Here is a 12302-nt window from a genome sequence, read left to right as displayed (position 1 = left end):
CGGTGGGGGATGACGTCTGCGGTGCGCCGCCGTGCTGTACAACCGGTGGCCCTTAATGACGGAGGCCGTGACGGGGCGCTGACAGCGTCCGCTGACAATTGGCCCAATTAGCGGGTGACGCATTGGCTGCGCGGCGCGCTGCTGCGTCGGCGCTGCCACGTCTCGCCGCTACGCGGCGCTGCCCTCGCTATCATTTCTCCTTTTTTGCGCACTCGGCTTTTCCTCCTCTGGTAATGGACTTTTTGTCTTAGTCCGCAGCTCAGGGAGGAAGCGGAACTTCGTCGGACCCAGCATCCGGTAGTTCAGGGTGAAACAAAAGGAGGATATCCGCACTGTCTTATGCCTCCTGCGGAGGCCTGTTCAAGGTACCGCCGTTGGGGTGAATATTGTACGTTGGAAAACTTCTCCGATTTTCGACTCTACCCAGCCCACTAACAGAAGTTTGATTTTCTTACTCCATTTTTAAATAACACCCACTTGCTGTGTGCTGCAGTCTTTTTATGAAGTTAGAAAAATTACTGTGGGTAATTAAGGTTCACTATATATCTCTATTACATTAGAGACAGGTCAGTAACACAAGAAATATGACAAATAATTAAGCGATTTACACGGTATTACTCGCAAAAAATTCATAATGATCGTAAGTGTAGAGACTTAACCATTTGTTTCGTTTTGCAGGAGAAACATTATCACATACTAACTGTCTGTGGGGTATCTGCTCTTTCAGTGTGGCCTGTAGACAGTGTTTCTTAATACAGAGTGAAATCGAGATTAAAGGTGCAGTTTCGGTGTCCGTAACTTTTGCGTTACTTGCTGTTGTTTGTAAAGGTCCTCGTGATGTGTGAAGAGGACGTGTCGTGAGCTGGATGTGGATAGACAATCACATTGCTCGTTCGTAATTTACTATGTTTCGTTAAGGAAGTTAGGTATTCAGACTGAGCTGTTAGGTCTCACCCTACTCACTATACAGGATATCGCGATATATTACGAAAAATAAAACAGCGAAACGTTAATTGTAAAAGTGATTGTGACATATTTACTGCTCAATTTACTCGCAGAAATTTGATGTGTGTTCTGAGACGCCACCCTAACCATCACCTCGAAAATCCCGGCATATTGCGGAAAAACAGCCAACAATATGTGACAACCAAGATCTTCATTGCTGTGAGTGACGACTTAACAACTCTGGAAATCGTGACATATTACGAAAAAACAGGCAAATATTTTTGACAACCAGGATTATAAGACTGATAGATTCTCATAGTTTACGATATCAATGCACTGGCTACGACTAACTATAAAGAACTGCGAACGCCAGTATATAAGCGAAGAGCCGTGGACACCATAAGTGCACTTTAGAAAAACCCACACCGACAGCGATTTTGGTCGTAACATAGCAATTCAGGAGACAAGTATCCGGTTTACATGAAACTCAACTTCCAGAAGACGTATACTGAATTTCAGAAGCCGTTTTTAGCTGTCTTGTTTACATCTTAAGGCATGAAGCGGTTTTGCTAAATTGGTCAAATATCGGTTTGATGATCGTCAGTTGTTTTACACAAATGACTTCCAGAAATCAGTTGTTTTGGTTTGCGATGTAGTCAACATAATTTCTGTATCGGTTCAATTAAGAAACGGAGTTACAGAACTTCGTGCTAGGTCTAATATTTCTACTTCTCCCCCACTGCGCAATACGCGTGGCGTTTATCACTGAAACAACCGGTTTTCGGTTACACTGGCTCTTTACGTCTCCACATTATCTTAACTGTTAAAACTGCTCAAAATAACCAGTTTCTGAAATAACAGATTTACGGTTTTTTTATAGCTATTACTTCCAGTAAACGCAGAGTTTGAAAAAATATTGAAAAATTATAATGACGGTGAGAAAGAGGCAGATAACGTCGATATAGGATTGGCGCTATGGCAGAAATCGGTCTCATTTTCTCCAGAAAAGATTGCGAAGGTGAAGAAAACGGGTGCGGTGACAGCGAGAACGAAAAGTCACAAGCTGCTGTCTTTTCTACGCCGTCACGCATTGATGGAAGCAATTTTTCACCCTAAATCATCCATAACCACAGTTTTCATCATAAGTTTATAGCATGTCAGTAAACTTATAGCTACATCATTCAAATTTACCTCCTCTCCCAGGGAACACCGTAAATGTTTGTCGCAAGTTTGATGTGCCTCCTCCCAGTTTTAATCTTTTAAACCAGTGGAGCATTGTACTTCATTGCTACCGCACTTCCAATATAAGGACTCCACCATTCTGCAATACAACTGATGTGCGAGGACGACATTGAGGCCAAGTCTTGCACACTGCAGGTACACACACATCATCTAATGGCCCACGCCACACGGGACGATGTACATTATCGTCTCCGCAGTTCTGTACCAATTCTTATGTCACGTGTTTGTCACTCGTTTCTAACTGCAGGCGTTGTTATTAAAATAGTGCTGGTCGCTTTTCCAAATTTCTAAAATAACCCAATGTTTCAAAGCAATGTAAATTTTCCGAATAAACATTACTCGTTAGTTAAAACCCAAAAATAACACACTGCTGCTATGGGAAATTGACACAGACACACGAATCTCTACTAACCTTCGCTTGTCGTTGTTTGCGCGTCTCCTTTTGAACCTAGAGTGGAACAGCCTCCGCATCCTCAACATCTTACGAATTTCGTTATTAAACCATGGTGTGATGAATGGCAGCTAGCCCCATGTGCGGATGGTTCAAATGGCTCTAAGCACTACGGGACATAAGATCTGACGTCATCTGTCTTAGTTTAGACTTAGAACTACTAAGGACATCACGCACATCCATGCCCGAGGCAGGATTCGAACCTGCGACTGTAGCTGCAGCGCGGTTCCGGACTGAAGCGCCTAGAACCCATATGTGGAAAAATGCAAGTTAATGCGGATGAGTAGAAACAACAAACCTATAGTTTTCTGATACAGTGTCACTAGTGTCCACTTTGACACAGTCAAGTCGTTTAAATATCGGGCTTGGCTCTGAGCACTATGCGACTTAACTTCCGAGGTCATCAGTCGCCTAGAACTTAGAACTAATTAAACCTAACTAACCTAAGGACATCACACACATGCATGCCCGAGGCAGGATTCGAACCTGCGACCGGAGCGGTCGCTCGGCTCCAGACTGTAGCGCCTAGAACCGCTGGCCACTACGGCCGGCATTAAATATCTGGGCGTAACGTTGCAAAGCGATGTGATGCGGAATGAGCATGTGAAAACTGTGGTCGGGAAGGCAAATGGTCGACTTCGGTTTATTGGGAGAATTTTAGGAAAGAGTGGTTCACTTGTACAGGAGACCGCATGTAGGAAGCTGGTGCGGCCCATTCTTGAGTACTGCTCAAGTGTTTGGGATCTGTAACAGGTCGGATTGAAGGAAAACAGTGAAGCATTTCAGAGGAGAGCTGCTAGATATGTTACCGGGAGGTTCGAACAAACGTTAAGTGTTACGGAGATGCTTCGGGAAATCAAACAGGAATTCTTGCAGGGAAGGCGGTGTTCCTTTCGAAAAACGCTATTGAGAAAATTTATAGAACGGGAATTTGAAGTGACTGCCGAACGATTCTGCTCCCGCCAACATACATCGCGCGTAAGGACCACGAAGATAAGATTCGAGAAATTAGGGCTCATACGCAGGCGTACAGACAGTCGCTTTTCCCTTGCTCTGTTTGCAAGTGGAACAGAAGGGGAAATGAGAAGTAGTGGAACAGGGTACCCTCCGCCACGCGCCTTACGGTGACTTGCAGAGTATCTACGTAGATGTGGAGGTAGATATGCCTTTTTCTATCCAGTTATTAGTAAAAAATGGAAAAAAACCTGTTGTAATAGAGACCAAACAAATATCGGAGACAATCGCTTGTTCAGAACTAAAATAACAGTATCGGTTTTAACCGGTCGCTTTTTCCCATTCCTAGCGCACAAGAAGTCACTCATTCCAGATTAGCCGTAGAGTTTTAATCCCAGCACATTTCAAAAAATGGTCGCGCCATTACGTGTGGTTTAAAATCGATTGTGGAAAAGGCTATCCAGCACCTAGAACCGCACGAGCAGAACCGATATCGGGGTGTTTACGTGACCATCAAGAAGCGGTATTGGGGAATTAGTTTACGAAATCCAGTTTCGGGAGCCCCAAGTAAACGTAGTGATTGTAATCCGATGCGATTCGACGTACCGACCTCTCCACTAGGTGAAGTTTCGGAAGCGTTCCGTTACGTGTCGACGGTGGTGGAACGCAATCCGTGTACATCTACATCTACATTCTACATCTACATTTATACTCCGCAACCCACCCAACGGTGTTTGGCGGAGGGCACTTTACGTGCCACTGTCATTACCTCCCTTTCCTGTTCCAGTCGCGTATGGTTCGCGGGAAGAACGACTTTCTGAAAGCCTCCGTGCGCGCTCTAATCTCTCTAATTTTACATTCGTGATCTCCTCGGGAGGTATAAGTAGGGGGAAGCAATATATTCGATACCTCATCCAGAAACGCACCCTCTCGAAACCTGGCGAGCAAGCCACACCGCGATGCAGAGCGCCTCTCTTGCAGAGTCTGCCACTTGAGTTTGTTAAACATCTCCGTAACGCTATCACGGTTACCAAATAACCCTGTGACGAAACGCGCCGCTCTTCTTTGAATCTTCTCTATCTCCTCGGTCAACCCGATCTGGTACGGATCCAACACTGATGAGCAATACTCAAGTATAGGTCGAACGAGTGTCCTGTAAGCCACCTCCTTTGTTGATGGACCACATTTTCTAAGGACTCTCCCAATGAATCTCAACCTGGTACCCGCCTTACCAACAATTAATTTTATATGATCATTCCACTTCAAATCGTTCCGCGCGCATACTCCCAGATATTTTACAGAAGTAACTGCTACCAGTGTTTGTTCCGCTATCATATAATCATACAATAAAGGATCCTTCTTTCTATGTATTCGCAATACATTACATTTGTCTACGTTAAGGGTCAGTTGCCACTCCCTGCACCAAGTGCCTATCCGCTGCAGATCTTCCTGCATTTTGCTACAATTTTCTAATGCTGCAACTTCTCTGTATACTACAGCATCATCCGCGAAAAGCCGCATGGAACTTCCGACACTATCTACTAGGTCATTTATATATATTGTGAAAAGCAATGGTCCCATAACACTCCCCTGTGGCACGCCAGAGGTTACTTTAATGTCTGTAGACGTCTCTCCGTTGATAACAACATGCTGTGTTCTGTTTGCTAAAAACTCTTCAATCCAGCCACACAGCTGGTCTGATATTCCGTAGGCTCTTACTTTGTTTATCAGGCGACAGTGCGGAACTGTATCGAACGCCTTCCGGAAGTCAAGAAAAATAGCATCTACCTGGGAGCCTGTATCTAATATTTTCTGGGTCTCATGAACAAATAAAGCGAGTTGGGTTTCACACGATCGCTGTTTCCGGAATCCATGTTGATTCCTACATAGTAGATTCTGAGTTTCCAGAAACGACATGATACTCGAGCAAAACACATGTACTAAAATTCTACAAAAGATCGACGTCAGAGATATAGGTCTATAGTTTTGCGCATCTGCTCGACGACCCTTCTTGAAGACTGGGACTACCTGTGCTCTTTTCCAATCATTTGGAACCTTCCGTTCCTCTAGAGACTTGCGGTACACGGCTGTTAGAAGGGGGGCCTGATACAGTGTCACTAGTGTCCACTTTGACACAGTCAAGTCGTTTAAATATCGCCCTTGGCTCTGAGCACTAGGCAGAGGCCGAGGAGGGGGGAGGGAGGGGGAGACACGATCGCGGGCGATGTAAACAGGCGAGTTTGCGGCTGACGTCAGCGGGCCCCGGTGGCGGCTGAGACGGCACGGTGGGCCGCGCCGCCCTCCGCTGCCCACGCCGGCCCGGCGCGCCGCCCACCGCGCGCTGCCGGCTGCTGGCTAGCCCGTATTGATTCGTGCAGGGGCGGCGCCTCGCCACGACTCGTGCTGCGTCCGCGACCGCTGCCCACGTGACTGTCCCGTTGCCGGGCACCGGGCGCTGCCGCCACCCCTCGCCAACCCAACAACTTATCCTCCGTTTCCTTCGCTGATGTGATGCATCACTATAAACTGTCTTTTGGTTTAATGCCGTGTTTACTCCCAGACACCGATATTTTTCAAATATTTTGAAAGTTGCCTGTATGTACGGCAATAAACATTCATCACACGTTTATCATTCTTCTGTAGTTGGAATGACGAACAACGGCGGTCGAGTTGAAGGCGCCTGTGGACGTTCAATATTTATTGACAACTAGCTGCAGTGCCCGGCATGTTTAATGCCTGCCACACAAAGTGCATTGTTGATACAGCGAATGCAAGACTCATGGGAAACTGCAATCCCTTTATTATTTTTTATTTATTGTTATTTCAATACCCCACAACGGGGACGCGCTGGCAGGGAACAAAAACCGCTCTTCAGCCAAAGGTTACATAAACTACGACGGTCACTCCAAAAGAAATGCACACTACTTTTTTTTTTAGATAGTGTCGGAATTTCCATGCGGCTTTTCGCGGATGATGCTGTAGTATACAGAGAAGTTGCAGCATTAGAAAATTGTAGCGAAATGCAGGAAGATCTGCAGCGGATAGGCACTTGGTGCAGGGAGTGGCAACTGACCCTTAACACAGACAAATGTAATGTATTGCAAATACATAGAAAGAAGGATCCTTTATTGTATGATTATATGATAGCGGAACAAACACTGGTAGCAGTTACTTCTGTAAAATATCTGGGAGTATGCGTGCGGAACGATTTGAAGTGGAATGATCATATAAAATTAATTGTCGGTAAGGCGGGTACCAGGTTGAGATTCATTGGGAAAGTCCTTAGAAAATGTAGTCCATCAACAAAGGAGGTGGCTTACAAAACACTCGTTCGATCTATACTTGAGTATTGCTCATCAGTGTTGGATCCGTACCAGATCGGGTTGACGGAGGAGATAGAGAAGATCCAAAGGAGAGCGGCGCGTTTCGTCACAGGGTTATTTGGTAACCGTGATAGCGTTACGGAGATGTTTAACAAACTCAAGTGGCGGACTCTGCAAGAGAGGCGCTCTGCATCGCGGTGTAGCTTGCTCGCCAGGTTTCGAGAGGGTGCGTTTCTGGATGAGGTATCGAATATATTGCTTCTCCCTACTTATACCTCCCGAGGAGATCACGAATGTAAAATTAGAGAGATTAGAGCGCGCACGGAGGCTTTCAGACAGTCGTTCTTCCCGCAAACCATACGCGACTGGAACAGGAAAGGGAGGTAATGACAGTGGCACGTAAAGTGCCCTCCGCCACACACCGTTGGGTGGCTTGCGGAGTATAAATGTAGATGTAGATGTAGATGTAAATCCATCTTTTATTCTACATGTCTGAAAGTTTTACAGTGTCTAAATACATTCTTTAGGAGCAATATTTTCATTTCTCCATATAATTCCCATCCCTCTCGACTGCCTTATGCCATCTTGGAACCAGCGCCTGTATACCCGCACGGTAAAATTCTGGACCAACCTATTGGAGCCACTGTTTGGCACCGTGCACAAGGGAGTCATCACCTTCAAATCTTGTTCCACGAAGAGAGTCTTTCAGTTTCCCAAAGAGATGATAGTCACATGGAGCCAGGTCAGGACTGTAAGGCGGGTGTTTTAGTGTTGTCCATCCGAGTTTTGTGATCGCTTCCATGGTTTTTTGACTGACATGTGGCCGTGCATTGTCGTGCAACAGCAAAACATCCTGTTCTTGCCGATGTGGTCGAACACGACTCAGTCCAGCTTGAAGTTTCTTCAGTGTCGTCACATATGCATCAGAATATATGGTTTTCTTGGTTGAATTTGCATGATACCACTCCATTGATTGCATCTTCGTCTCTGGTGAAAAATGATGGAGCCATGTTTCATCACCTATCACAATTCTTCCAAGAAATTCATCTCCACCATTCTCGTACTGTTCCAAAAGTTCGCTGTATACCATTTTCTTGTTTCTTTGTGAAAAGCCACTGTCAACATCCTGGCACAAACCTTTTTTAACGCCAACACTTACAGTATTCTGCAAACACTTCCTTCCCCTATCCCAACGTAACGTGACAATTCGTTCACTGTGATGCGGCTGTCAGCAGCCACCAATTCGTAAACTCTCTGCACATTGTCTGAAGTGTGTGCACTACAGGGTGTTAGAAAAAGGTACGGCCAAACTTTCAGGAAACATTCCTCACACACAAATACAGAAAATATGTTATGTGGACATGTGTCCGGAAACGCCTAATTACCATGTTAGGGCTCATTTTAGTTTCTTCCACCTACGCTCAATGGAGCACGTTATCATGATTTCATAAGGGATACTCTACCTGTGCTGCTAGAACGTGTCTTTACAGGTACGACACAACATGTGGTTCATGCACGATGGAGCTTCTGCTGATTTCTGTCGAAGTGTTCGTACGCTTCTCAACAACAGATTCGGTGACCGATGGATTGGTAGAGGCGGACCAATTCCATGGCCTCCACGCTCACCTGACCTCAATCCTCTTGACTTTCATCTATGGGGGCATTTGAAAGCTCTTGTCTACGCAACCCCGGTGCCAAATGTACAGACTCTTCGTGCTCGTATTGAGGCGGCTGTGATACAATACGCCATTCTCCAGGGCTGCATCAGCGCATCAGGGATTCCATGCGACCGAGGGTGGATGCATGTATCCTCGCTAACGGAGGACATTTTGAAAATTTCCTGTAACAAAGTGTTTGAAGTCACGCTGGTACGTTCTTTTGCTGTTTGTTTCCATTCCATGATTAATGTTATTTGAAGAGAAGTAATAAAATGAGCTCTAACATGGAAATTAAGCATTTCCGGACACATGTCCACATAACATATTTTCTTTCTTTGTGTGTGAGGAATGTTTCCTGAAAGTTTGGCCGTACCTTTTTGTAACACCCTGTATACGAAGCCTGCTGCTGCGAGGACAATCCTCAATATTGCCGTGCCCGCTTTCATCACGTGTCCTGCTTTCCCACCGACTAACTGTACTGCGGTCGACAGCAGCATTTCCATACACCTTTTTCAAGCTCTTGTGGATGTTTCCCACTGTCTCGTTTTCACAGCACAGGAATTCTATGACAACACGTTGCTTCTGAGGAACGTCAAGTGTAGCAGCCATCTTGAATACATGCTGTGACGGCGCCACTCACGGGAACAGGTTGAACAAGTCTGAAAACAATCGGGAAGGATGTGTCTACACACTGTAAAACTTTCACACATGCAGAATGAATACTGTATTTTTGCAAAAATTATGTGCATTTCTTTTGGAGTGACCCTCGTATATTTAAAGATGGTTAAAATACGTAAACGGTGCAGTAACATGAATTTGTAAAAAATACTTATGTGCACGGTATTGACGATTTTTACATAAACAATACACGAGGATTTTGTAAAATACACATAGATGAAATGTAGTGATGGTTTTCAAAGCTCGTTTGACGATTTTACATTACAGTGAAAATATATTCACTGAAGAATATGAATGATTCCATAGTGTACTCAGGATGCTAGGTGTCACATGAAAAAATTGTCATAATGAAAGTACGATAACAAGTACCACTGTGGGGGCCCGCAGAACTGGAAGTATCGCCTAGAAGTCAGCAAGGTGGATGAAGGGGGGAGTAGAAAATGGCAGGATGGTGTGAGATGGAGCGTTGTGATTAGGGCTGGAAAGAGGAGCACGTCTCTGGACGGATTTCATCGTTGGGAGTGGGAGTTGGTCAAAGTTACGGGGAGAGGGGCTGGATAAGGCACGGAGGTGCAAGGAAGGTGGAACATGAAGGATGGGTTATTACTGCGTGGGAAACTGGGTGGTCTCGGAAGAGAAGAAGGTGTGAGAAATGGATGAGTTGGTAGAAGATGCGAGTTAGCGAAGTTCGGCAGATGCGGCAGGCGAGACGGAGTGCATATATTTCAAGGATTTCAAGGGAATTTAGGCGAGGCAGAGATCCAGGCAACGTTGGTGTAGGCTATGGTGATCCGGATGAGGGGTCTATACGTGAAGATAGTGGTAGAAGGATTGAGACCCCAGGTGAAGCCTGTTGGGTAGTATTAGTCCTAAGTATTTTAATGTGTTGGTCAGAAGGATAGGCTGGTTGTAAATGAAGAGATGGAAATCTGTGCAATCGTTTTGATTCAAAGGACATATTTGAAACACTCGGTGTCAACAGAATGCGACAAATGAATACTCCACCTGCGGAATTCATAGAAACCCGGTTCTAGGCTACACTAAGCAACAGTCAAATAAAAAATGGCGATGTACACGACTCTAAAAGTTTCGCTACCAGAAAAAGTTGAGTTGTGCTTTGATATCAGTATTCGATTACCAGAACGTTGATATTTCTGTTAAACTTCTATAGAAAGTACAAAAAAAATTCTATAAGCATTACTAATTAATTTCTTAAAGCAAAATTTCGCAAACGTATTTTCCCTGTATGAAAAAACGATTAATTGCGCCATTTGTAGTTACATTTTGCGATAAATATCTTATTGGATTTTTGGAGAATTCGTCGTCTGCTGTTTCTCTTCACTGCTTCAATAGGGCCGTGTTCGAGCACGACTCGAACAGTTGAAACAGCTTACGTCACGGTTCCGGAAATCTCGCGTTCTGTTTGAACTTGTTATCGGCCCGCGGTCTACTGACTTTTGTTGCTACTGTATACACGGCCAGCCATGGCGTTTGTATGGCACCGTGTATTTTAATAGCAAAAATAACTATGAAACACGGACTGTATCTTCTATAGTACATATCACATTAACAAGGTCAACTGATCAATAAATAAGAGTTTGCAATTCTATTTCTGTCAAATTGTCAAATTCTCGAGCTTTCGCTCGTTCTGCGATCTGGTCACGTGTGATCGTGACGCGTAGGACTTCTGTGATTTATTCAAGCTCTAGGGATTATAGCCGGTTTACCTCAAAATATTTAATTTGCTGGGGACTTTAATTTTTTACTAGTTTTCTTCACTGTTTGCTCTACATGTAGTAATTGAAAGTAAATCGGCCGAACTTTGGAATAAATTGATCAAGTAATTTTCGAGAGGTACGTTAATGAGGGATGCATCGCTGTCGAGGGGAGATTAGAAAAAACTTAAGATTTCTGGTGACATGCTTTAAATGAAATTCTGCAATATTAGCGAACACCATTAGCAAAACTGTGTGGAAATCAGTGGAAAGGAGATGTTCAGGTAATTAACGTAAAACATTTCTTTTTTTACGTTTTGTGATAATATGGTGAAAATAACATGCATTTCGCAGGCTTCTTATGACTCATTGCAGACATATGAGGAATTTTTCGAAGTAGGAGCGCTTTTCCTAACTGCTATGTAATTCACCAGCCTACATTATACTTTCAGATCAATAAAGTGTCATAGACAATCCTCCTCTGAACACCCTAAAGTATTACACAGAGTGGGCAGAAACAGTCTACAAGCTTGTAAGGATGTTGCACGATAGGCTGTGCTGAGTAATAATTGTTAAGATAAAAATTCGATACGCTGTGCCTCTTCGAGTAAACTGGAAATTTGTGGTAAGGACTATGGGACCAAACTGCTGAGGTCATCGCTCCTTAGGGTTACACACTAATTAAACAAACTTACGCTAAGGACAGTACACATACCCATGACCGAGGGAGGACTCGAACCTCCGACGGAGGGAGCCGCGCGAACCGTGACAAGACACCCTAGACTGCACAGATTCGAGTTAATTATCATTGAAGTTAACCAATCAGGACACTGCGCGCGCAAATACATGTGGTCCACCAGGGATAGTGTCGCCAAACGTGTGCTTCGTGTGGTTTTCTAAAACCGAGCAAGAGAGCGATATAAAAACTGAACATGGACTGTAGTAAGGATCGAACGCGAGCCATAGACTGAGCAGTTTCGTACGCAATCATTTACGCTATGAGAACAATTGACACTAGTTGTACCTGTCGATCCGCTTGAACCTGCGCGCTCAAAGGCCTCATTAGCTAGCTTTAACCCTAATCAACTCTAAAACGGCGCAACATATAGAACTTTTTTCTTAGTAATTAGTTCTCAGCACAACCTACTCTGGAAAACTCTTACAAGATTTCCAGACCGTTTCCGACCAACTTCTATACAGTAATTACCCTTCCATAGGTCTATTAAAATTCTTTTGTCTTAAAATAATACTTGAAAAATTGAATCTGAGATGTGTTATGCAGAAATACGAATTGAAAATATAAACAACGCCCTCTAAAGGCATGTGGCTGGTTCAT

The sequence above is a fragment of the Schistocerca cancellata genome, chromosome 3 (genome assembly GCF_023864275.1).
Source record: "Schistocerca cancellata isolate TAMUIC-IGC-003103 chromosome 3, iqSchCanc2.1, whole genome shotgun sequence".
Taxonomy (NCBI): domain Eukaryota; kingdom Metazoa; phylum Arthropoda; class Insecta; order Orthoptera; family Acrididae; genus Schistocerca; species Schistocerca cancellata.
The sequence above is the reverse complement of the archived record's forward strand: the minus strand, read 5'-3'. Positions refer to the sequence as shown.